The sequence below is a fragment of the Toxorhynchites rutilus genome, chromosome 3 (assembly GCF_029784135.1).
Source record: "Toxorhynchites rutilus septentrionalis strain SRP chromosome 3, ASM2978413v1, whole genome shotgun sequence".
NCBI classification, from domain to species: domain Eukaryota; kingdom Metazoa; phylum Arthropoda; class Insecta; order Diptera; family Culicidae; genus Toxorhynchites; species Toxorhynchites rutilus.
This window is the reverse complement of record NC_073746.1, coordinates 229,002,651-229,026,039: the sequence shown is the minus strand read 5'-3', so window position 1 is coordinate 229,026,039 and position 23,389 is coordinate 229,002,651.

The window sequence follows — 23,389 nt, the reverse complement described above, 5'->3', positions numbered from 1 at the left end:
GGCACCATCTTCAGCGAGCAAACCGACCAGCCAACTTTTATTTTGGTCGTTTCTACCATCTTATTGGCTGCGACTGTTGAGAGCCGTATCGACGCCGTCTGCGTACCACCATACGCCTTCCTCATACGGATCGTTATTGGTGTATTGTCCAGCTTACACTGTTCTATCAACTCGCGCCTTAGCTCCTCGTCTGTCGTGATTTCGTCCAGATTTCTGCATTCGACCACTGATTCCTGGGAAAGAGCCCTCACCTTCACTTCCTCACCGAGCGACTTCGCAACCAGTTCCTTGAAGGCTGAACTTTTGACCGCCGGATCCCTCTTGAGCTCGAAGAGCATCTCTCCTTTCTGGGTACGCCTGGTTTTCACCACCTTCTCTCCCAGTTCTTTCAACTCCGGATCGTCCCTCACTTTCCGTAGGAGTGATGCATAAGTCACTCCTTCCTTCACCTCGACGATCAGGGCCTCTCCCTTACTTCGCTCGCGTCGGGGCCTAGGTTTTTTTGTCTCCTGCACCCCTTTCTTCTTTTCTTCTTTCTTCTTTCGTTTCTCCGTCTGTTTATCGACAGTGCGCCATCCACTGCCTTCACCTTCCTTTTTGTTTCCCAGGTTATCATTTTTAACCTTCTTCAGGTCTTCTTCATCCCCTGGGGTATCCCTCTTCCTTTTGTCCGATCGTGGATTTCGTGGCGTCTTCGGCGTCTCCTGTATCTCGACGGACATCTTCACCCTTGCTTCAGCGAGTGCTTTTTCGACAATCTCTGCTCGCGTGATCATCTCCTTCTGTTCACGGTCAGCAGCCGTAACGGTCGATTTGATGCTTGTGACTAAATGTTTTATCTTAGTATGGACATTGTTTTTGTCCTTAATGAACTCGTAGAGTTTATTCACTTTTTTCTTGACCTCCATCAAGCTTGACCTCCCGACCTGCAGCCCTTCTAAAGAAGTGGTGGTGTTGGCTTTATGCGTTAGCACTTGTATCAGGCTACTCTCTCCTTGTTGTGGATCCTGTTGGTGTTCTGTAGGATTCGCTATGGCTGTCTGGTTGCGAATTGGTGATCTCTGGAGCTTACCGCTCCTTGCGAACACGCTCGCCTCTCCTGTTGGTGTGTCTTCATTCCCGTCGTTTCGTCTGTTGAATTGTTCGAAGGTATTCATGTCTGTTGGGTCCCAACTTCGGGCCGCTATCTCCGCTCGTTGTACATAGTCGCTATCAGTGATCCCATGGTTATCTATGCAAGCAGTGAGGCCATGCAGGGGTTGACACGGTCCTTCATGGGGACCGTGTTCAGAGCCAGATCAGCGCAAGTCAGGAATGTGACATCTGACGCCTAGTACCTAGTGCCTGAGCCTAGACGAGCATCGAACGTACCCGAAGACTTGCCAAGTTATTACCGGGACGGGGGCAATCGCACAATTAGCCCACACGCCGTTTCAGGAAGGTGTCACTCTTCCTTACTCAGGGAACAGGATAGTACGACTGTCAGCCTTCAGCGTCGTGTTGAAATCGTTTCCGTAACGTGTCCATTTTCCATGTCGTAACCAGTATGTCGTAATCAGGATCTTACTGGCGTCGATCCTGATGTGCTTGGCACTCCTTGCGTTGCTCCTGTACACGGTATTTCCCCCGTGCAATCTCCAATAGGCTTTACCGCGCCCTTACTCGCGTTGTCACCCGATAAGTCGCCTCATACGACAGGGACAGGGACCAAGACCCGAAGTGCTATTCTAGGCCGGCAACTCCACGGCGACCTGACCTGACCTGACCTGACCTGACCTGACCTGACCTGACCTGACCTGACCTGACCTGACCTGACCTGACCTGACCAGACCTGACCTGACCTGACCTGACCTGACCTGACCTGACCTGACCTGACCTGACCTGACCTGACCTGACCTGACCTGACCTGACCTGACCTGACCTGACCTGACCTGACCTGACCTGACCTGACCTGACCTGACCTGACCTGACCTGACCTGACCTGACCTGACCTGACCTGACCTGACCTGACCTGACCTGACCTGACCTGACCTGACCTGACCTGACCTGACCTGACCTGACCTGACCTGACCTGACCTGACCTGACCTGACCTGACCTGACCTGACCTGACCTGACCTGACCTGACCTGACCTGACCTGACCTGACCTGACCTGACCTGACCTGACCTGACCTTTTTTTTTTTTTTTTTTTTTTTTTTTTTATAGAGGTGAGGAACGCTCTTCCAGCCTTATCTGGGAAGGGATAACCCAGACGTCGAGTGGGGATCGCACCCACAAAAACCAAGCCCTCTACTCGTAGCCTCATTCCCCCCGGGACCACATCTAGGCGACTACTTCAGGGGGCGGCTGTGCTCATGCACTTCACGAGTTTTCAACGCTAACTAGCGTTGATCCTTCCCTTTTTCTCTATACATCTCATTTACGTTTCCGTTGTACTCCGCCACGCACATCCGCAGCACAGGCTTCCTTTTACCCGTCGAGACGTGTACCGATTAGGAATTGCCCTCCAACTTGACGCGCAACCCGTCACAGTCACCCTCGCGGGGTTTCTCACCTGTCGAGACGTGAACCGATTAGGAAGCGCCCTCCATCTTGACGCGCGCCCCGTCACAGCCACCCTCGCAGGATTTCTCTTCCCAACGGAGCGCCGATTAGGCAGTGCCCTCCAACATAACGCGCACTCCGTCACAGCAACTCTCGTGGGGGTACCCACCGATTTGATGATGCTCTCCTAGGCTCTCGCTCCGCCGAAACGACCCTCGCAATGTTCCTCTCTCAATCCACCAACAGGCATTGCCAGCATTTTCTTGACCCTGCTCTCCAGATTCCGCTTATCCGTCGAGACGTGTACCGATTAGGAATTGCCCTCCAGCTTGACGCGCAACCCGTCACAGTCACCCTCGCGGGGTTTCTCACCTGTCGAGACGTGAACCGATTAGGAAGCGCCCTCCAACTTGACGCGCGCCCCGTCACAGCCACCCTCGCAGGATTTCTCTTCCCAACGGAGCGCCGATTAGGCAGTGCCCTCCAACATAACGCGCACTCCGTCACAACGACTCTCGTGGGGTACTACACTTTGCAACAGCCCTCGCATTTGTTCCTCTTCTATGGTCAGGGGTTATTACTACGCTGGTCGGCCCTCCACTTCCGCTGTAGCTCGGACATGATGTGTATGATTACACTGTTCACAGCGTTCCAGGTGCCCTCGTCGCGACACATTTTCTCTACTATGTTCCCGGCATGAAGGGCAGGCAGCCCCTCGCGTCTTGCGGTGAACCTGGGACACACAAATACCACGTGTTCTGGTGTTTCCTCCACATCTTCACACTCCGGACAGAGTGGCGACGTTGCGTGCCCGAACCGGTGCAAATATTGCCTGAAGCAGCCATGTCCAGACAGGAACTGTGTCAGATGAAAATTCACCTCCCCGTGCTTCCTGTTCAGCCAGGTCGATAGTACCGGTATGAGCCCATACGTCCACCTGCCTTTCTCCGCCGTGTCCCATTCCTGCTGCCACTTCAAGAGTGATTATACTCTCGCTGTTTTCCGGATACCCCTGATTTCCTTTCGTCTGTAGCACTCTCTGTCTTCCGCCAGAGTGATGCCAATAGGGATCATGCCGGCGATAACGCAGACTGCCTCCAACGAGATCGTCCTATACGCGCTCGCAACTCTCATCGCCATGAGCCGAAACGTACGGTCCAGTTTTCTACGATTCCGGTGGGTTTCGAGAGCCGCCGACCAGGCTGGTGCTCCGTACCGCAGTATGGACGAGGATACAGCAGCCAGGAGACGCCTTTTGCTACTGCAAGGTCCTGCGTTATTCGGCATTATTCTCGCTATCGCGCTAATGGACTTCTCTGCTTTCTCGCAGACGTAGTCGACGTGGTTGTTGAAATTCAGCCGGTCGTCGATCATAACTCCCAAGTATTTCAACCTACGCTTAGAAGTTATCACGTGTTCCCCGACTGTGATTTCCGCTCGCTGCACGGCTTTGCAGTTACTCACCAACAATACTTCCGTTTTATTATGAGCAATCTGCAGTTTCGCTGCTTGCATCCAGTTCTCTACTGAGACGATGGACTCGATTGCAAGCATCTTCACCTCTTCGAGTGTCTCGCCTGCCACTGTGAGAGCGATATCATCCGCGAAGCCCACGATCTCCACGCCTTTGGGAAGCTTCAGATTCAGTACACCGTTATACATTACGTTCCAGAGCGTTGGGCCCAGGATAGAGCCTTGTGGTACTCCGGCCGTTATATTCAACGTTGTCTGCCCCGTGCTCGTCTCGTAGACTAGGACGCGGTTCTGGAAGTAGCTTCCTAGAATTCTGCACAGGTACCCAGGAACCTTCATACGGTGTAGGGACTCGGCAATGGCTTCCCAGCTAGCGCTGTTGAAAGCATTCCTCACGTCGATCGTTACTATAGCACAATGTCGGTCGCCCCTCCGCTTTTGCTGTGACGCCTTCTCTGCCTTTTCAACCACTGTCCGGATAGCATCAACGGTGGACCTACCTTTCCGGAATCCAAACTGCATCTTTGACAGACCATGGTCACTCTCCGTACATTTCGTCAGTCTGTTGAGGATAATCCTTTCCAAGAGTTTCCCAAGAGTATCCAGCAGGCATATAGGCCTATAGGATGTTGGTACCCCCGGGGGCTTTCCTGGTTTTGGCAGCAACACTAACTTTTGGATCTTCCATTTCTTAGGAAAGTGACCATCATCCAGGCATTTCTGTAGCACTATCCTGAAAATGTCCGGGAACGCCTGAATCGCCGTTTTCAAGGCCGCGTTGGGGATTCCGTCGGGGCCGGGCGCTTTGTTTACCTGCAGTCTCTTCGCCACTGCTACCAGTTCTTCACTGGAAACTTGAGAACGTTCGGTAGCTATTTCGGCGTACGGTGTCGGTGGCCATATCGTAGGATCATGCATCGGAAATAAACCCTCCACAATGACCTTCAGCTTCTCGGGACACGATTCGACGGGCGTCACAGGTCCTCTGATCTTCGCCATCACGACTCGATACGCGTTGCCCCATGGGTTGGCATCTGCATCTCGGCACAGCTCCTTGAAACAGTTCGCTTTGCTCAGTGTAATTCCCCGTTTCAAGGCGGCTCTAGCTGCTCGGTACACCGTATTTCGTTCCTCTCTATCAGCGCTATTTCGTGCTCTCTGAACGCGTCTTCTGGCTTGAAGACAGCTAGCGCGAAGGTTGCGAAGAGAGTCGTTCCACCAGTAAGCTGGGCGTCTTCCATTTTTTGGTACAACTTTCCTCGGCATGGTAGTGTCGCATGCTCTCACCAGTAGATCTGTCAACTTTTCTGCGTTCCAATCTGAAGCTCCGCCAGCTAGACGAAGTGCTTCGACGAAAAGGTCATTGTCGAAAGCATTCGTCTTCCACTTCCGCTCACCGCTTGTTGTCCTCCGAACTAGCACGTGGTTTCGTTGACCGATTCTGTACCGGATCGCCTGGTGATCACTGTGCGTATACGACTCGCACACTTTCCACTCCGTACTCGCCAACAGCGACGGACTGCAAAAAGTAACGTCGATGATGGATTCGCGCCCATCTTTCCGGAAAGTGCTAGTGGTACCTTCGTTTAGTAACGTTACTTCCAGCTTTGCTAGAGCTTCCAGTAGACTGTACCCTCTGATGTTGGTGCATCTACTTCCCCACTCCACCGCCCAGGCGTTGAAGTCGCCTCCAATGACGATCGGTGTTCTACCGATTAGTTCCTCGGTCATTGCGTCTAGCATCTGGTGGAATTGCTCAGTTGTCCATCTCGGGGGTGCGTAGCAACTACACATGAAGATTCCATTAATTTTGGCGATTACGAAACCTTCATGTGAACCTCCAACCACTTCCTGGATAGGATATCTGCCCATCACCTGTATTGCAGCAATCCCTAAGCTATCCGTCGCCCAGCTGCCATTATCACGGGGTACTCGGTACGGCTCCGCTATGATTGCAACGTCGCATTTTGTCTCTGTTGTCGACTGCCACAACAGTTGCTGAGCTGTGTTGCAATGGTTCAGATTGATCTGAATTATCTCCGTTACTGCGATTCTGCTAACGCCTTCTTATACGAGGGACACTTGAAGCTTCCTGTCGCATGGTCGCTGCCGTTCTCTGGTTTGCAGAGCAAGCATTTCGGTTGCTTCGTGCAGTCTCTCGCAACATGCCCTTTCTCACCGCATCTCCTGCACAGTTCAGACCTGTCGGGGCCTGTGCAGCTTCTTGCCTGATGTCCAAAGCCCATGCACTGGAAGCATCTCTCCATCCGCTTGGCCACCCGGGGCACCATCTTCAGCGAGCAAACCGACCAGCCAACTTTTATTTTGGTCGTTTCTACCATCTTATTGGCTGCGACTGTTGAGAGCCGTATCGACGCCGTCTGCGTGCCACCATACGCCTTCCTCATACGGATCGTCATTGGTGTATTGTGTAAGTGTAAGCTACACTGTTCTATTAACTCGCGCCTTAACTCCTCGTCTGTCGTGATTTCGTCGAGATTTCTGCATTCGACCACTGATTCCTGGGATAGAGCCCTCACCTTTGCCTCCTCACCGAGCGACTTCGCAACCAGTTCCTTGAAGGCTGAACTTTTGACCGCCGGATCCCTCTTGAGCTCGAAGAGCATCTCTCCTTTCTGGGTGCGCCTGGTTTTCACCACATTCTCTCCCAGTTCTTTCAACTCCGGATCGTCTCTCACTTTCCGCAGGAGTGATGCGTAAGTCACTCCTTCCTTCACCTCGACGATCAGAGCATCTCCCTTACTTCGCTCGCGTCTGGGCCTGGTTTTTTTTGTCTCCTGCACACCTTTCTTCTTTTCTTCTTTCTTCTTCCGTTTCTCCGTCTGTTTTTCGACAGTTCGCCATCCACTGCCTTCACCTTCCTTTTTGTTTTCCAGGTTGTCATTTTTAACCTTCTTCAGGTCTTCTTCATCCCCTGGGGTATCCCTCTTCCTTTTGTCCGATCGTGGGTTTCGTGGCGTCTTAGGCGTCTCCTGTATCTCGACGGACATCTTCTCCCTTGCTTCAGCGAGTGCTTTTTCAACAACCTCTGCTCGCGTGATCATCTCCTTCTGTTCGCGGTCAGCAGCCGTAACGGCGGATTTGATGCTTGTGACTAAATGTTTGATCTTAGTATGGACATTGTTTTTGTCCTTAATGAACTCGTAGAGCTCGTTCACTTTTTTCTTGACCTCCATCAAGCTTGACCTCCCGACCTGCAGCCCTTCTAAAGAAGTGGTGGTGTTGGCTTTATGCACTTGTATCAGGCTAGTCTCTCCTTGTTGTGGATGCTGTTGGTGTCCTATAGGATTCGCTATGGTTGTCTGGTTGCGAATTGGTGATCTCTGGAGCTTACCGCTCCTTGCGAACACGCTCGCCTCTCCCGTTGGTGTGTCTTCATTACCGTCGTTTCGTCTGTTGAATTGTTCGATGATATTCATGTCTGTTGGGTCCCAACTTCGGGCCGCTATCTCCGCTCGTTGTACATAGTCGCTATCAGTGATCCCATGGTTGTCTATGCAAGCAGTGAGGCCATGCAGGGGTTGACACGGTCCTTCATAGGGACCGTGTTCAGAGCCAGATCAGCGCAAGTCAGGAATGTGACATCTGACGCCTAGTACCTAGTGCCTGAGCCTAGACGAGCATTGAACGTACCCGAAGACTTGCCAAGTTATTACCGGGACGGGGGCAATCGCACTATTAGCCTACACGCCGTTTCAGGAAGGTGTCACCCTTCCTTACTCAGGGAACAGGATAGCACGACTGTCAGCCTTTAGCGTCGTGTTGAAATCGTTTCCGTATCGTGTCCGTTTTCTATGTCGTAACCAGTATGTCGTAATCAGGATCTTACTGGCGTCAATCCTGATGTGCTTGGCACTCCTTTCGTGGCTCCTGTACACGGTATTTCCCCCGTGCAATCTCCAATAGGCTTTACCGCGCCCTTACTCGCGTTGTCACCCGATTAGTCGCCTCATACGACAGGGACAGGGACCAAGACCCGAAGTGCTATTCTAGGCCGGCAACTCCACGGCCGGACCTGACCTGACCTGACCTGACCTGACCTGACCTGACCTGACCTGACCTGACCTGACCTGACCTGACCTGACCTGACCTGACCTGACCTGACCTGACCTGACCTGACCTGACCTGACCTGACCTGACCTGACCTGACCTGACCTGACCTGACCTGACCTGACCTGACCTGACCTGACCTGACCTGACCTGACCTGACCTGACCTGACCTGACCTGACCTGACCTGACCTGACCTGACCTGACCTGACCTGACCTGACCTGACCTGACCTGACCTGACCTGACCTGACCTGACCTTATGTAGACTGAGATTGCCAACAGATATTTGTCTATTGGAAATGGAATACAAATCATATTACAATACAAGCAATGTATCATGTATTATACAAATTTCGTGTGATTGCTTCTTTTGCTGAATATTGTGCCTTCCGTTGAATATTACGTTTTACGTTGAGCGTTACGTTTAACGCTCTCGTTTTCGAAGTCCCCCAAATATTTATTTATTCATTAATTCAGAATTGATTAAGATGCAACGAAAAACGAATGATCACTGAATCAACGATAGTCCTACGTCATCCTTGCGGTTATACCACAGATATAACCTTCTTCCTGTTTTTTCAGCAAGCATCAAAGCCTAATTTTCCCTTCCACGAAAAACAAAAGAACAAAGAAAAACATTGCAGAACACCATCTTCGCCATCTTGGCATTTCAGAAAGCCACCTCCGGAACAATGAAAAAAATATGTTTCTCGAACATTTTGTTCTAGAAATTTTATCCTCACAACTTACTCTGGTTTTTCCTCGTCGCCAATTTGTAGAAATAAAAACATCTCAATCTTTTTTACTAAATTTTTATACGATTATCCACAGAGCGTAATCTTTGCACGACCTTCGTGTCCGAACTCTCACTCTCTAATCCCCTCCTTTTTCCGCTTCAGGTCTCTATACCTTTTCTCACCACTCTTGCAGTGATGCCAGATCCTGCATATACCTTTATTTTTAGAAAAAGATTACCATTTTTTTTCAATTTAAATTTCACATTAGGTGATGTTTTTGGAACTATGAACAGGTTCTTGTTGAACTGAAAGTATCATCCAATGCTAGTAATTTCCGCTTGAATTTCTTCAGTTGACTTGCGGTTCCACCCTTTTACTTCAATATATTTTCAGAATTAACCAGTGTTTCCAAATTCGTCTTAAGAAATAAATACAGGAGGTTTGAACAAAATCGGAGCAACATTATCCTTCTTCAGGGAACTGTTGTGTTTATAAGTACCTGATTTGACATGGTGCTGTATATACAGGTTATATATTTACAAACTTGTGAAAGCAACAAGATTTCAATTTGTTGGTTTACAGATTACAGTTGGTTACAGGTTCTGTAAAATCTATTTTGAAATTAGACAATAATTTGAGAATTTAAGTCACTATTTTCATAAAACCGGCACGACATCACTAAACATCATCATTTAGGAAATCAGTTCAGTGTGTGTTTTAAGAGAAGATTATTTCCAAATTATAATTTTGATTTTGGTTTATGGCACTTTTCTTTCTATATAATTGAATTTCCAATAACATTTTGATCAGTTTGCTCGAACCTTTTTTTCGATTCTGTATGGGAATACTTTATACGTATAGGAGAAGTGATTATTACGCCCCTTAAATAAAATGGGTATAAGGTGGGGTCCAATGAAAATGCTCACCTCGAAGTTACCCCATAGAAAATGTTTACACCTCGAAAAAACACCCTATGCAAAATATGAGCTCAATCGGAATTAACCCATTTTATGCCAAGCGTTCGAAAAATCGAAAAGTAATTTTGATAATTTTTGATGACTTTGGAAAGAAACCATATGGTAAGGTTTTGGCATCAAATGATAGCTTAGTCTATAAGCTACCACTTACTATCAACTTCATTCAATTTTGCTTAACTTTATTGGCCAATAAATTCGGTTTAAAGCAACTAGGTGCAAAAAGTACATAACCTCACATAACCTAAGAAAAACAAAACCATATAAAATTTAAAAAAATATGTAAACTTTTCTACAGGATTACTTTGATAATAGATCACACATTGTGTTGTATGAAAAAAACCATTGCACAAAAATGTAGGTTTTGACATTTTTTTTGTTTGACGATTTCTAGATTCTATGTCATTTTCCGGAAAACGGAAGAAAAGCCAAATCCGCTGTCTTCCCGAAAATTTTTTTTTGGTCAAAAATCGACTCTCAGGGACTTAATTTTTGGAATACGAGACAAAACGTATGGTGTAGAGTGCCAAAGAAAATGAACATTTCGATTTTTCATACGGGTCTTTATGCGGAATGGTGATCTACACGATAAAATACTCAATGCAAAATATTAGCTCAATCGGACTTCATTTACTAGTGTCGCAGATGGTGAAATTTGAGTTTTTTTTGAAACAGAAAAATCACCATAAATCGGGTTTTTCAAAAAACTTTTTTAATGCCAAATGTTTTATAATTGCACGGAACGTCGAGATTTACTGCTATCTCGAACAATTTGATTGTATTTGTTTTTTATAGTTTAAATGTTTACAAAAACGAAAAATCTGAAGTGCAAGGAATTATTTTTTCAAGACGCTTGAATTTATTTGCAGAAAACGTGTTACTCCATTGCATAAGAAGATCATTTGATGCGGTAAAGTTAAATTTAATTTAAAATTTCCATTTGGTAACGGGTGTATTCTTCTCAAATAGTCATCATCATATTTACCAGCTGATAGAAGCAGCCATTTATCCGGTAAACGGTTTTCTCACTGGTGTACACGACTTTATAGATGGATAGTTGCTGTATTGATAAAATATAGTTTTCATGCCCAGCTTTTTCGTATTTGCACTAAATTGGTGATCAACGTTTTTTGTTATCCTTGGTGACCTTGCCACATAATTCCGTAGATAATCAGAGTTCTACTGTATGTGGAAATTTTTGTATGGTGTATTAACAAACATGATTAAAAAATCGTCAAGGATTTTTAATTTTTTTTTACAATATAATGTTGAAGCGGTTGAAACCATATTGCCGGTAGCTAAGCTGAATCAGAAAAAATCGAAAAAGAAAATATCGAATTAACACATTGCGGACCGCTCACGAGTTTTCTCGTGTTTCGCGCTCCGTCTATTACGGATGGATCACGGAATAACCAGTGTTTTGTACAATTGATGGCTAAATCCTTGAACTGCCATGAATCTAACAAGGCCTACCGATGGCTCGCCTTCGTCTCATCCACAACGAAGGAAACGATTTCATTCGTGGAATCCGAACAAATAAAGCGTACAAGTTTGTTCCAAAACGTGCGATCTCTAATGTGTTAAGGAATAACACTAACCTTTCTCGCTGTTTTATCTTCCTGAGACATCCACTGTGCACCAAACTCAATAAATCTGACTTACAGCTATCGCTGTTGAATCGAGTTTAGCCGACAAAAAACTCACAGAGATGATGAAGAACAAAGAAAATCGTCCCGAGAGAAAATAATTTTTAAAAGTGTAGATCTAGCATGGTAAGATACTATAATTGATCAGAATTGTTCATATGATTTGTATTTATATTTCTGCTGGTCGTCGTGATGTTTTGTTCGGTAGACGTGTTTTAACCTCATCTCTCATCTATTCCTATGTAAATACATCTAAATGTAGATACAGACATGTTTCCAGAGAATTCGAAACTACTAGTTTGACGCTAGCAATTCTCGGAATTACTTTGAAAACTGTCCAACTTTTTTATATTGAATATGATATTCAGGGCGAAATACTATTAACCCTTTGCAGTCGTTTGTCTGCTGTCAGCCACCACTGCAAGGAAGTATACTAATCCTGTACTTTACGCAACAATATATCAGTTCACACTTTTTCTTAAACAGTTTGAATGTCTAGTGAATCTGTTTACGAATCATAACGGTACTCAGTATAAACCAAACTTGTTACCCATAGTTGAGAAAAAGCTTAATGGAAAACTCCATGTGTTGCGGAAAAGAGCATTATTATGTATGCTCAAACAGGAAGATGAAAAGCGGAAGATGCCAAACTAATTATATTTGTGATAATTGCGAACACCTGAACTGCATTTTGAAGACTGTTTCGAAAAATATCATACGAATTTTAGCATATATTTTTTATTTGAAAACAACACATTAAAAAAGTTTATAGGTCTGGGTCTAGGGGCACGGACGGGATCTTGACATATTTTGTTTGAATTGAGCTTTTTTAATTGAATTGAAAAAAAATAATTCAAACATTTGAATTGAGTTTTTTCATTGTTCAAAATCTGTAATTTACATGATGTATTTACATGATACATCAAATGGAAGCCCTGAAAAAAACCGAAAAGAACATGCGTACACACAGGTCGTTGCGCGGATGCCGCCTATAGATGACGCTCGTACCGAAAGGGTTAAATTCATTAATTGCATTTTTACATAATCAAACAACATACTCGTTATTATGACATCCTGGACCATAATTACATAAATTGTTAGTAGCAGGACCTACACGATAAAAACGTGAATTGAGCACGAATGGATTGAACTTTGTGCCCTTAAGTTATTATTATCAAAAGTTGTTATCAAAAGAGGAAGTTGATGAAGAGCAATCGTTCAAATCACCAACACCCCTTTTCATTCTAAGTCCCTCAAATATATGTTGGTCCGAAAAATGGTGAACAAATCATTTTACGCACCAATTCATTGTGGGCTAACGTCCGAATTTAGGCAAAAAGATTGCTCGTTGCGTCGGAGAGGAAAGCGAGCGGTTAGTGCAATTGATAGCAAACATAGGCCGCAAAGGGTTCAATTGATTGAGAGACTTCGTTCTTAGGTGACGAACCCGAATAGAATGGATGTCAACGAAAAAGGGCACATAGTCCAATTCCATTCATCATTCCTAACTGGGTTTCAAAAACTCAAACCATTAGAAGGCGAAGCATGTGATGACTTTCTTCTCCTGTATTGTATCACGGAACACACAAAATGAAAACGAAAACAACTCCTGAACTGAACTACCAAACAGGAAATGAACGATTGTTAGTCAATCCCACGTGTTTCACTCATTCTATATTTAAAATGCGATATTCACCACCCACATCCCCGCGAAGTGATGTGAGCAATATGCTTAATTCATAAAGCACTGATGGGTTTGTATTATTGCAGCAGCGCACTGTCATGTGTGCGAACCGCGCTCCCAAGTCCGCCTGCCGCCTACAGCCCGAACAAACTTGTTCCGCACTCGGTTGCACTTTTATGCGACCCCAAAAGCTTTGTGAATGAATGAATGAATGGATGCGTATGGCTCGAGTAGAGCACACCAGCCGTGTGGATGATTGCATATACCGGCAGCAATCTGGCGTACAAAGCTAAAGAGAGTCAATCAACGAGGATCTGATGAGGGCACTTGTGGTCCCTTATGTGATTGGAGGTCCCCAGACGCGAACACTCTCATTAACGAAGTGCCCAACCCTTATCTCGCTAATTACATATTGTCGTCAGTCTTCATCATGTGCTTCGCACTATAGCCAACTTTCTGGTTCATTCACAATAATCAGCATCAGCATCATCACTATTATCATCGTCATCTCGGGCTCGTTTGTACTGGATGGAACGGAAACCGTTGTTTTCAGTCGTGCTCTGCAGTGGCGCAAGATCAGATTAAAGGCGCGTTTAGATGCAGGTCGTTTATTATTTTTATTTGATAGTTTAAACGATTTGATATCCCCACCCAGTTTGTGTATGTGTGGAGATGACTGATCTGTGTGTGTGATAGCGTCGAGGGAGCTCAATTAAAACAAACGCAGGAGCTGGGCAGTAGATGATAATTACATCCCATTTACAGCGGGTTTGAATCATCCTCTGAGGCTGGCCTGTGATATAATCTGCTTGGGCCTCCTTTGGCGGAATATTAATAGCGAAGCAGGCATAAGCTACATTGAGTAGTGACTAATCAATTAGGAGAAAGATGCAACTGATAAGAAGTTAGTCATTTTCTGGTGATGTCTGGAATTGTTTGTGGGGATTCATGGTTCTTTAGTCTGGGATATTATAATGATTTTGAAAAACGATTTCTAGATAATTCTATATAATTTCAATCGAAGACTCTGAGAACAGGGTTCCCCTTTGCAATCACAGTGAATATGTATTAATGGAAGCATAGTTTTTGATATATTTTGAAGCAACTACAAGTATAGTAAGGTATTTTATATATATTTCGAAAACAAATACATGAACTTCTCAGTAGAATCGGTAACTTATGTAACTTATTTCACAGTTTGTTTTCTTCATATTTCCATTTCCACCTCTTTTTGGAAATACCAGACTTTTACCTCAACTGTAGCTTCAGGAAGGCTGTGTGAACTTTTCAAAGCATAACATCATGAAGTTTGGTAATTGTTTCGAGTCGTTGATTATGTATTTATCTCGGATAGTTTGTGTGCAAGTTTTGGACTACATCTCTTACTGAAAATTTGGATGTCTATAACATACATGAATCACTTTTCGGTTTACCCCGGTTTTCCAATATTGGATTTGTATTCGATGAACTTTTATAAACAAAAAGTTCAAGAGAGATTCAAAGATGTTCAGAATAGGACAAAAACTTCGACATAAATCCCCCTCAATCGAAACCTTTTGGTTCGTAAACAAAATCTTACAAAAGAGATCCTCACCCATTCCTCCATTGTTCATATCTGAAGGTTAACGTGAAGGTAGTTTTTTGTTCAGATTCAATGAAAAAACGAATTCTTGAGGACAGCAGCTTCTTTTGCCCCACAATCTTGAGAAAAACATAAGTAGTTCAAACGCGTGGGCTGATGCTGAGGGAGCTACTCATCGATTCAACAGTTTAATTTCTTTCTTCTCTAAGCTGTTCGAGTAATCCATCAGAAACCGAATTTTCGCTTTCGCTTATGAGTATGACGCATTCCCAGAATAACAATTTGGTTTCCGGGTTTAAATCACTGAAGTTTCAAATATTATATAGCGGACGATGCTTGCCTCCAGATTGAAAAGGCCTTCGATATCGAGTGGTACTGCGGCCTGCATACGATCCATGCTTCCATTGTATCTTCGTAAGAAATTATCTCTTTGATATATCACTAAAGGACGAACACGAAATTATTGCGACACCGAAAATGTCTTGCCAATTTTCTTATAATGTTTAGAATCAAACCAAAATTTTAGGGTAGTTTTATACATATATTTACTTCAAAAATCAAAAGAAAAGTTAATCGATGGAACCTTGAGTGTAAAACTGAACGCATTTTCGCTTGATGCCCTCCATCAAAGTCTTTACAGTGTTTGCTCTTTGCCTCAGAATTGGCCTCATACCACTCCAGGACACTTTTAGAATAGTGGCATGATACCAAATCTGGCCAAAATAGTGGAGCTTCGTCGTGCTGCTGCAATAACGGCAAAAGGCGCTTCTCGAGGCACTCAGATTTGTAGATCTCGCCATTTACTGTGCCCTTTGTCACGAAAGGCTCACTCCTCAGTCCGCAAGAGCAGATAGCCTGCCAAACGAGATATTTGGAGGCGAACTCCGACATTTTCTTCTTCTTAAATTTGTCGTCCACATCGAACTTGCTCTTGCCGGTGAAAAACTACAACCTCGGAATTTGCTTAAACTCGGCTTTTATATACGTTTTATCGTCCATCACACAGCAGCCATATTTTGTCAGCATCTACTCGTAGAGCTTCTGTGCCCGAGTTTCAGCCGTCGATTGTTGCCGCTCATCGCGGTTTGGGATGTTCTGTACCTTGTATGTATGTAGTCCAGCTCTCTTTATTGCATTCTGGACGTAGCTTTGCGACATGCCGATCTTTTTAGCCAAATGCCGGTGCGACAGGTCAGGAAATTCCAGGTGTTTGGAAAGAATTTGTTCTCTCGACTCGCGTTGGTTCACCTCCATTTTCGATGAATCGAAAAACACGACTTCGAGTTTGACAGCATGTAGACAATACACATCAATGAGAAAGTGTGCAAAATTTGGTTGATTTTTACCCAATGGTAAGAAAGTTATGCCCTGTTGAATGTGTCGCAATAATTTCGTGTTCGCCCTTTATGAGAGTCTATACATAATTTGTGTTCGGTGCAATTTAATGAAAATACTGATGTATTGGGTGTGCATCTTAATTCATTTGGATTTTTGCATGTAAAACACATTCATTTCAATAATGAATTAATACATATTTTATAACCTTTCATATTTTGAAGCCAAGAATGAATCAAATCAGTATTCTACTCAAATCGTTTTGCATCAATCGAAACAAAAGGTAGTCGGAAGGGGCAAGGTCTGGGATATAAGGTGGATGAATCAGTATTTCTCATCCGCTATTTTCTAAATAGTTTTTAATTCGAACAATAACAGGATGTCGAGCGTTGTCATGATAAAATATCATCAATTCGTGTTTGGTCGCAAAATCTTGACGTTTTTCGGCAATAGCTCGCTTTAAACGGATCAATTGTTGCCTGTAGAAGTCTCCATTAATCGTTTGACCAGGTTTTAGCAGCTCATACAAAACATGGTGCGAATGATACTTATATACAACGAAACTCGACATTTTCAACGTAGTAATGAATGAACTTGTTGTGCAAAACTCAAAGATTTGTAAACAATATTTGGTTCAAATATGACATTTACATTTTATGTTACATGAAGTTGTTTGATTTTTGTTTATAGATTCTTGTTGGTTTTGTTGGAGTCTGTTATTATTTTATGTACAAATGTATGTATTTGTTATGTATGTATTTTTGATTTGAATTTTACAAAAAGATAAAATGTTTTTTGAATGATAAACCATGTTATATATTTGATAAATTTGGAACCGATCCGATTGACTTTGTATGAATTTGTATTAGAATAATTGATTCCTTATACGACTTTCCGCTTTGCGGCCAACGAATCCCTAATGCGAGGTATAACTGTAATCAATTAATCGTTACTATCTCGAAAGTATTGAAATATCATAAATCTTCATTCTTCGCCGATTGCCCGAAGTAACCAGACGAAGGAAAGTCGCGTCCAAGTTCCGTTATCGGTTACCGCGTGATTGTTGTTTTTTTGCCGCTGAAGAGTTCATTTCGCTATCTGGATAGTGAGTGAAGTGCCCTGCCTGCAAGTGGATAGAGGCTTTCATCCTCGGAAAGCCAAGCATTGGTTTTTGTTTTGTCGCTGCTTCGCCGACATTGGAGATTTCGCCGAGTCATCGTGCCAACAGTGACAGTGCGGGTAAGCTTTCACCGACGACTGTGTGTAGTGGTGTCGTAGGCGCATTCCCACCACCAACGAGCTTTCAGCACGCTCCCGTTCATCTGCACTGGAGTGCGTTCATAGGTGAATAAGATTGAATATAGTGAGAGAAAATATTTATTAATTATAAGTTTTTTTTTGTTTTTTTTTGTGAATTATTATTATTGTGAAATATTATTTTAAAAAAATACTTAGAATATAAGTGCCAATTTTAAAATGGCAGAGGGTGGGGGACCTTCGGATATGGAGGTCTCTGACTCTAGTTCCCTCCTAAGTGATAAAAAAAGTCACTCAAACGCGTACCAAATACGGAAGATACTTCTTCTGGGGACGAGCTAACCCTACCAAGCCTCCCTCCAAAAAACTAGCAAATCTCCCATCTGCCCTTAACGATCCCACTCTACCTTCAACCTCGTCTTCTCCCTCTGTTCTTCCCGCTCCTTCTCAACCTTCGTCTTCCCACTCTCAATCCCCGTCCTCGCCTTCCCCCCCTGTTATTCCCACTCCCCGTGTAAAGGTCTATCCAGAAGATGCGCCCGGAACTGGTCCCTGGGTTGTTTTCTTCAGGCCTAAGCCAAATGGAAAGGCGTTGAGAGTCATGCAGATCGCGAAAGATCTGGCAAGGTATACCTCCGTTTCGGAAATTTCGAATGTTAGACCAAACAAATTGCGAGTTGTCGTGACTGATCGAAAAGACGCAAACAAGATTGTTGTCGATCAGCATTTTACAATTGAGTATCGGGTCTACATTCCCTCTCACATAGTCGAAATTGAGGGTGTGATAACCGAAACGGGCTTGACGTGCGAATACATTACGAGTGAAGGTACCGGCCGTTTTAAAAAACTGCCCTCGACGACTGTTAAGATCTTGGGTTGCCGCCAGCTCGGAACAGTCTCCCATGAAGGAGAAGAAAAGAAATTTACGCCGTCCAACTCGTTTCGAGTCACCTTCGCTGGTTCAGCTCTCCCTGACTACGTGATGGTAGATAAATTGAGGTTAGCCGTGCGACTTTTTATTCCAAAGCCAATGACTTGTCTAAAGTGCAAGTCAGTTGGTCACACGGCTGCTTATTGTGCCAATAAAGAACGATGTGCCACTTGCGGAGAACAACATGAGGGGAAATCCTGCAGTGCGACTGAGCATAAGTGTCCATATTGCGGGGGATCCCCACACGTGCTCTCAGCTTGTGAAACATACAAGGCTCGCTGGGAGAAACAGAAGCGCTCTTTGAGGGAACGCTCTAAACGCACTTTCGCAGAAATTTTGAAGGGCGCTTCTCCACTAGCTCAAGAACAACAACCAATCAATACACACAATGTCTTCGCTACGTTGCCAGTTGACGAAATGGAAGCGGATACAGCTAACGGGGGCACGCCGTTTATTTCTCAAGGGAATCCCCGGCGCAAAAATGTGACCACTCCCAAAGTTCAAGGACAAGTCCCTCCGGTGATACCCCCTGTTAGCTTGCCCAAAAAATCGAGTGCAGCGGATAAGCAAAATCAGGTCCCTCCTGGCCTCCGTGGTAATAGTTCACCTTCGAACGACCCAGCACTCGAGGGGACATCAAAAACCCCAACTGTCCCTGTTTTTCCGTCAAGTTCAACTTCCCAATCGGGATTTATAAAGTTGTCTGACCTTGTGGATCAAATCTTCACGTGTTTTAATGTTTCCGACTCCATCAGAACCATTGTCACCGCAATGCTTCCAGTACTAAAGACAATTTTGCAGCAATTGATGCAAACATGGCCCCTCCTTGCAATGATTATCTCTCTTGATGTCTAATTTAAATAGAGAGGTCGGAGATATCACTGTTTTACAGTGGAATTGTCGTAGTCTTATCCCTAAATTGGATACATTCAAATTTCTAATTCATAAACTCAATTGTGATGTTTTTGCTCTATCCGAAACCTGGCTCTCTTCTCAAAATGATCTCTCTTTCCACGATTTTAATATAATACGCTTGGACCGCGATGACAGATACGGAGGGGTACTATTGGGGATCAATAAGTGTCACTCATTTTTTAGAATTGACCTTCCACCTATTGGAGGGATCGAAGCTGTTGCTTGTCATGCAAACATCAGAGGCAAAGACCTCTGTATAGTCAGCTTGTATTGGCCTCCGAGAGCTGCGGTTAGCCGCAAGCAACTTGTTGACATGTGCTCACTCCTTCCTGAGCCACGATTGATCTTGGGAGACTTCAACTCTCACGGAACTGCCTGGGGGGAACCGTACGACGATAATCGTTCATCGTTGATATATGACCTTTGTAACAGCTTCAATATGACCGTTTTGAACACTGGGGAAACAACACGTGTACCTAAACCTCCTGCTAAACCAAGTGCTCTTGACCTCTCGCTTTGCTCGAATTCACTATCGTTAGATTGCAAGTGGAATGTAATCCAGGATCCCAACGGTAGTGATCACTTGCCAATCAAAATTTCTATCACCAATGGGTTGAATTCTTCTGAATCTATAAACATGGCATACGACCTCACAAGACACATTGACTGGAAAAAATATGCGGACGCGATTGCTCTAGCCATCAATTCCAGAGATGGTTTGCCTCCATTGGAGGAGTATAACTTCATTTCTCGTTTGATCTATGACAGCGCGGTTCGCGCTCAAACGAAACCCATCCCAGGTTCCACTATTCGTCGAAGGCCTCCCAATCCATGGTGGGATGGCCAGTGTTCCAAGTTTTATGGAGATAAATCGAATGCATTTAAAGCTTTTCGGAAACGTGGAACCATTGAGAATTTTCAAACGTATTTGGACCTTGAAAATCAATTTAAAAACTTGATCAAAGGGAAAAAACGTGCTTATTGGCGAAATTTCGTGGGAGGTTTATCACGAGAAACGTCAATGAAAAAATTATGGAAAGTGGCTCGAAACATGAGAAATCGCTCTTCATCCAATGAAAGCGAGGAATATTCACATCGATGGATTTTTAATTTTGCACGAAAGGTTTGTCCCGATTCCGCTCCAGTGCAAAGAATTATTCGAGATATACCACAAGATAGGTGCGATCTTGATTCCGAGTTTTTGATGGTAGAATTCTCTCTTGCTCTCCTTTCATGTAACAATTCTGCTCCGGGATCGGATAGAATTAAGTTCAACTTGCTGAAAAATCTCCCTGATGTGGCGAAACATCGCTTGTTGAACTTATTCAATCGGTTTCTGGAGCATAATATTGTTCCAGATGATTGGAGACAAGTACGAGTTATAGCTATTCAAAAACCCGGAAAACCCGCGTCCGACTTCAATTCGTACCGCCCAATAGCAATGCTGTCTTGTATACGGAAATTGTTGGAGAAAATTATCTTGTTTCGCCTTGATCGATGGGTTGAAACGAATGGCCTACTCTCAGATACACAATATGGGTTCCGCAGGGGCAAGGGGACGAATGATTGTCTTGCGTTGCTTTCTTCAGAAATTCAAATGGCTTACGCCGAAAAAAAACAAATGGCTTCAGTATTCTTGGACATAAAGGGGGCCTTTGATTCAGTTTCAATAGAGGTTTTGTCAGACAAATTACACTCTCGGGGTCTGCCGCCTCTATTGAATAATATGTTATATAACTTGCTTTGTGAGAAACATTTGAACTTTTCTCACGGAGATTCGGCAGTAAGTCGGGTCTCTTACATGGGACTCCCCCAGGGCTCATGTTTAAGCCCCCTTTTGTACAACTTCTACGTAAGCGACATTGACAATTGCCTTACACAAAATTGCAGCCTAAGACAACTTGCAGATGATGGAGTGGTGTCTGTCGTTGGATCAAACGAATCCGACCTGCAAGGACCCTTACAAGATACTTTGAACAATTTTTCAACCTGGGCCATTGGGCTAGGGATCGAGTTCTCCACGGAGAAAACAGAGATGGTGGTTTTTTCTAGGAAGCATAAACCAGCAAAACCAAAGCTTCAACTTTTGGGTAAACCGATCACTCATGCTATGTCATTCAAGTATCTTGGGGTCTGGTTCGACTCTAAATGTACTTGGGGGGCCCATATTAGGTATCTGAGTAAAAAATGTCAACAAAGAATAAACTTTCTCCGTACAATTACCGGCACCTGGTGGGGAGCCCATCCCGAAGATCTTATTATGTTGTATCGAACAACTATTCTCTCAGTGATGGAGTATGGCAGTTTCTGTTTTCAATCAGTTGCCAAAACACACCTCATTAAACTCGAGCGAATTCAGTATCTTTGTCTCCGTATTGCGTTGGGATGTATGCCCTCAACGCATACCATGAGCCTCGAGGTTTTGGCAGGCCTACTCCCACTAAAAGATCGCTTCAATTTATTATCTCTTCGGTTCCTCATCCGGTGTAAAGTTATGAACCCATTGGTGATCGGAAATTTTGAGCAGCTGATCGAGCTAAATTTTCATTCTGGATTCATGAGCTCATATCATGAATTCGTCTCCATGCAGGTTAATCCTTCTTCGTATATTCCCAACCGTGTTTGTTTTCCTGACTACATCAATTCCTCTGTGCATTTTGATCTGTCCATGAAGCAGGATATCCATGGAACATCAGACTATCTTCGATCGAGGATCGTTCCAACGATCTTCGATGCAAAGTATGGGGATATCAATTGTGATAATATGTACTTTACTGATGGGTCCTCTATGAATGAGTCCACAGGATTTGGAGTGTTCAACGAATTTTTTAGCACCTCACACAGTCTTCAGAATCCTTGCTCAGTGTATATTGCTGAATTGGCAGCGATACACTGGGCGCTGGACAGCGTCGCCTCACGACCTGTTGAACACTATTACATTGTAACGGATAGTCTTAGCTCTGTCGAAGCTATCCGTTCAGTGAGGCCGGAAAAGCACTCGCCGTACTTCCTTGAGAGAATACGAGAAATTTTGAGTGCTTTAACCAGACGCTGTTATGTCATTACCTTTGTCTGGGTCCCTTCACATTGCTCAATTCCGGGTAATGAGAGGGCTGACTCATTAGCAAAGGTAGGTGCAATTGAAGGCGATATTTATCAGCGTCAAATCGCCTTCAATGAATTTTATTCTTTAGTCCGCAAAAATACCATAGTTAACTGGCAACGCAAATGGAACGAAGATGAATTGGGCCGGTGGCTCCACTCGATTATCCCTAAGGTTAGCCTCAAACCATGGTTCAAAAGTCTGGACTTGAGTCGGGACTTTATTCGCACCTTCTCCCGACTCATGTCCAATCACTGTTCGTTAGATGCGCTACTCTTTCGTATTAATCTTGCCGACAACAATCTTTGTGTTTGTGGCCAAGGTTACCACGACATCGAGCACGTTGTTTGGTCGTGCGAGCTGTATCTTGTCGCCAGATCGAATTTAGTAGTCACCCTTCGGGCCCGAGGAAGGCAGCCCATGATGCCGGTGAGAGACGTGTTGGCTCGGTTAGACCTTGATTACATGTCCCAAATATATGTATTCCTTAAAGCTATCGATCTTCGTGTGTGATTGTCCTTACATCCTTAGTTTTTCCTTTTCCTTTTCCTTTGTGAGAGATCGGATCCCTTCTTAAGAATAAGATGAAATGTAAATACATATTAGATATAAGATAGGTTTAAGAATTGAGTGTGATGAGTGTGATTGAGAGTGTGAGTGTGATCATTGTCAATATATCCTCATATCCCCTCCTTTTTCTGAAGAAAATATGTCACCCTTCTAAACTAGAGTCGACCGCGAGTAATCGGTTTCCTATATTATTAACATTAGAATTAAGGAAAAATGTTTATATACTAGTAACAATACAGTAAGGAGTTCGGCTCCTTTAAACCTATGTAACTGAGCCTGTAAAAATAAACGATTTAAATAAAAAAAAATCATAAATCTTGAGAATTTCATATCTTCATTTATTTTTCATAAATAGTTCATAGATTGCCCAGTGGCTTTCTGTACGTCATATTTCAATGATACATCTAGATTTTGAGTTACCATTGATTTTTTCAAAGGTTAATTATTTTGAGTATGCCCTTATTATAAATCAGTCGTATTTTCAATTGTTCATATGAGAATGAAAATTGCGATTTAGACTAGGGTAGCCTTATGTACAAAGCATAAACAATCGGTGAGGGTCGCATCA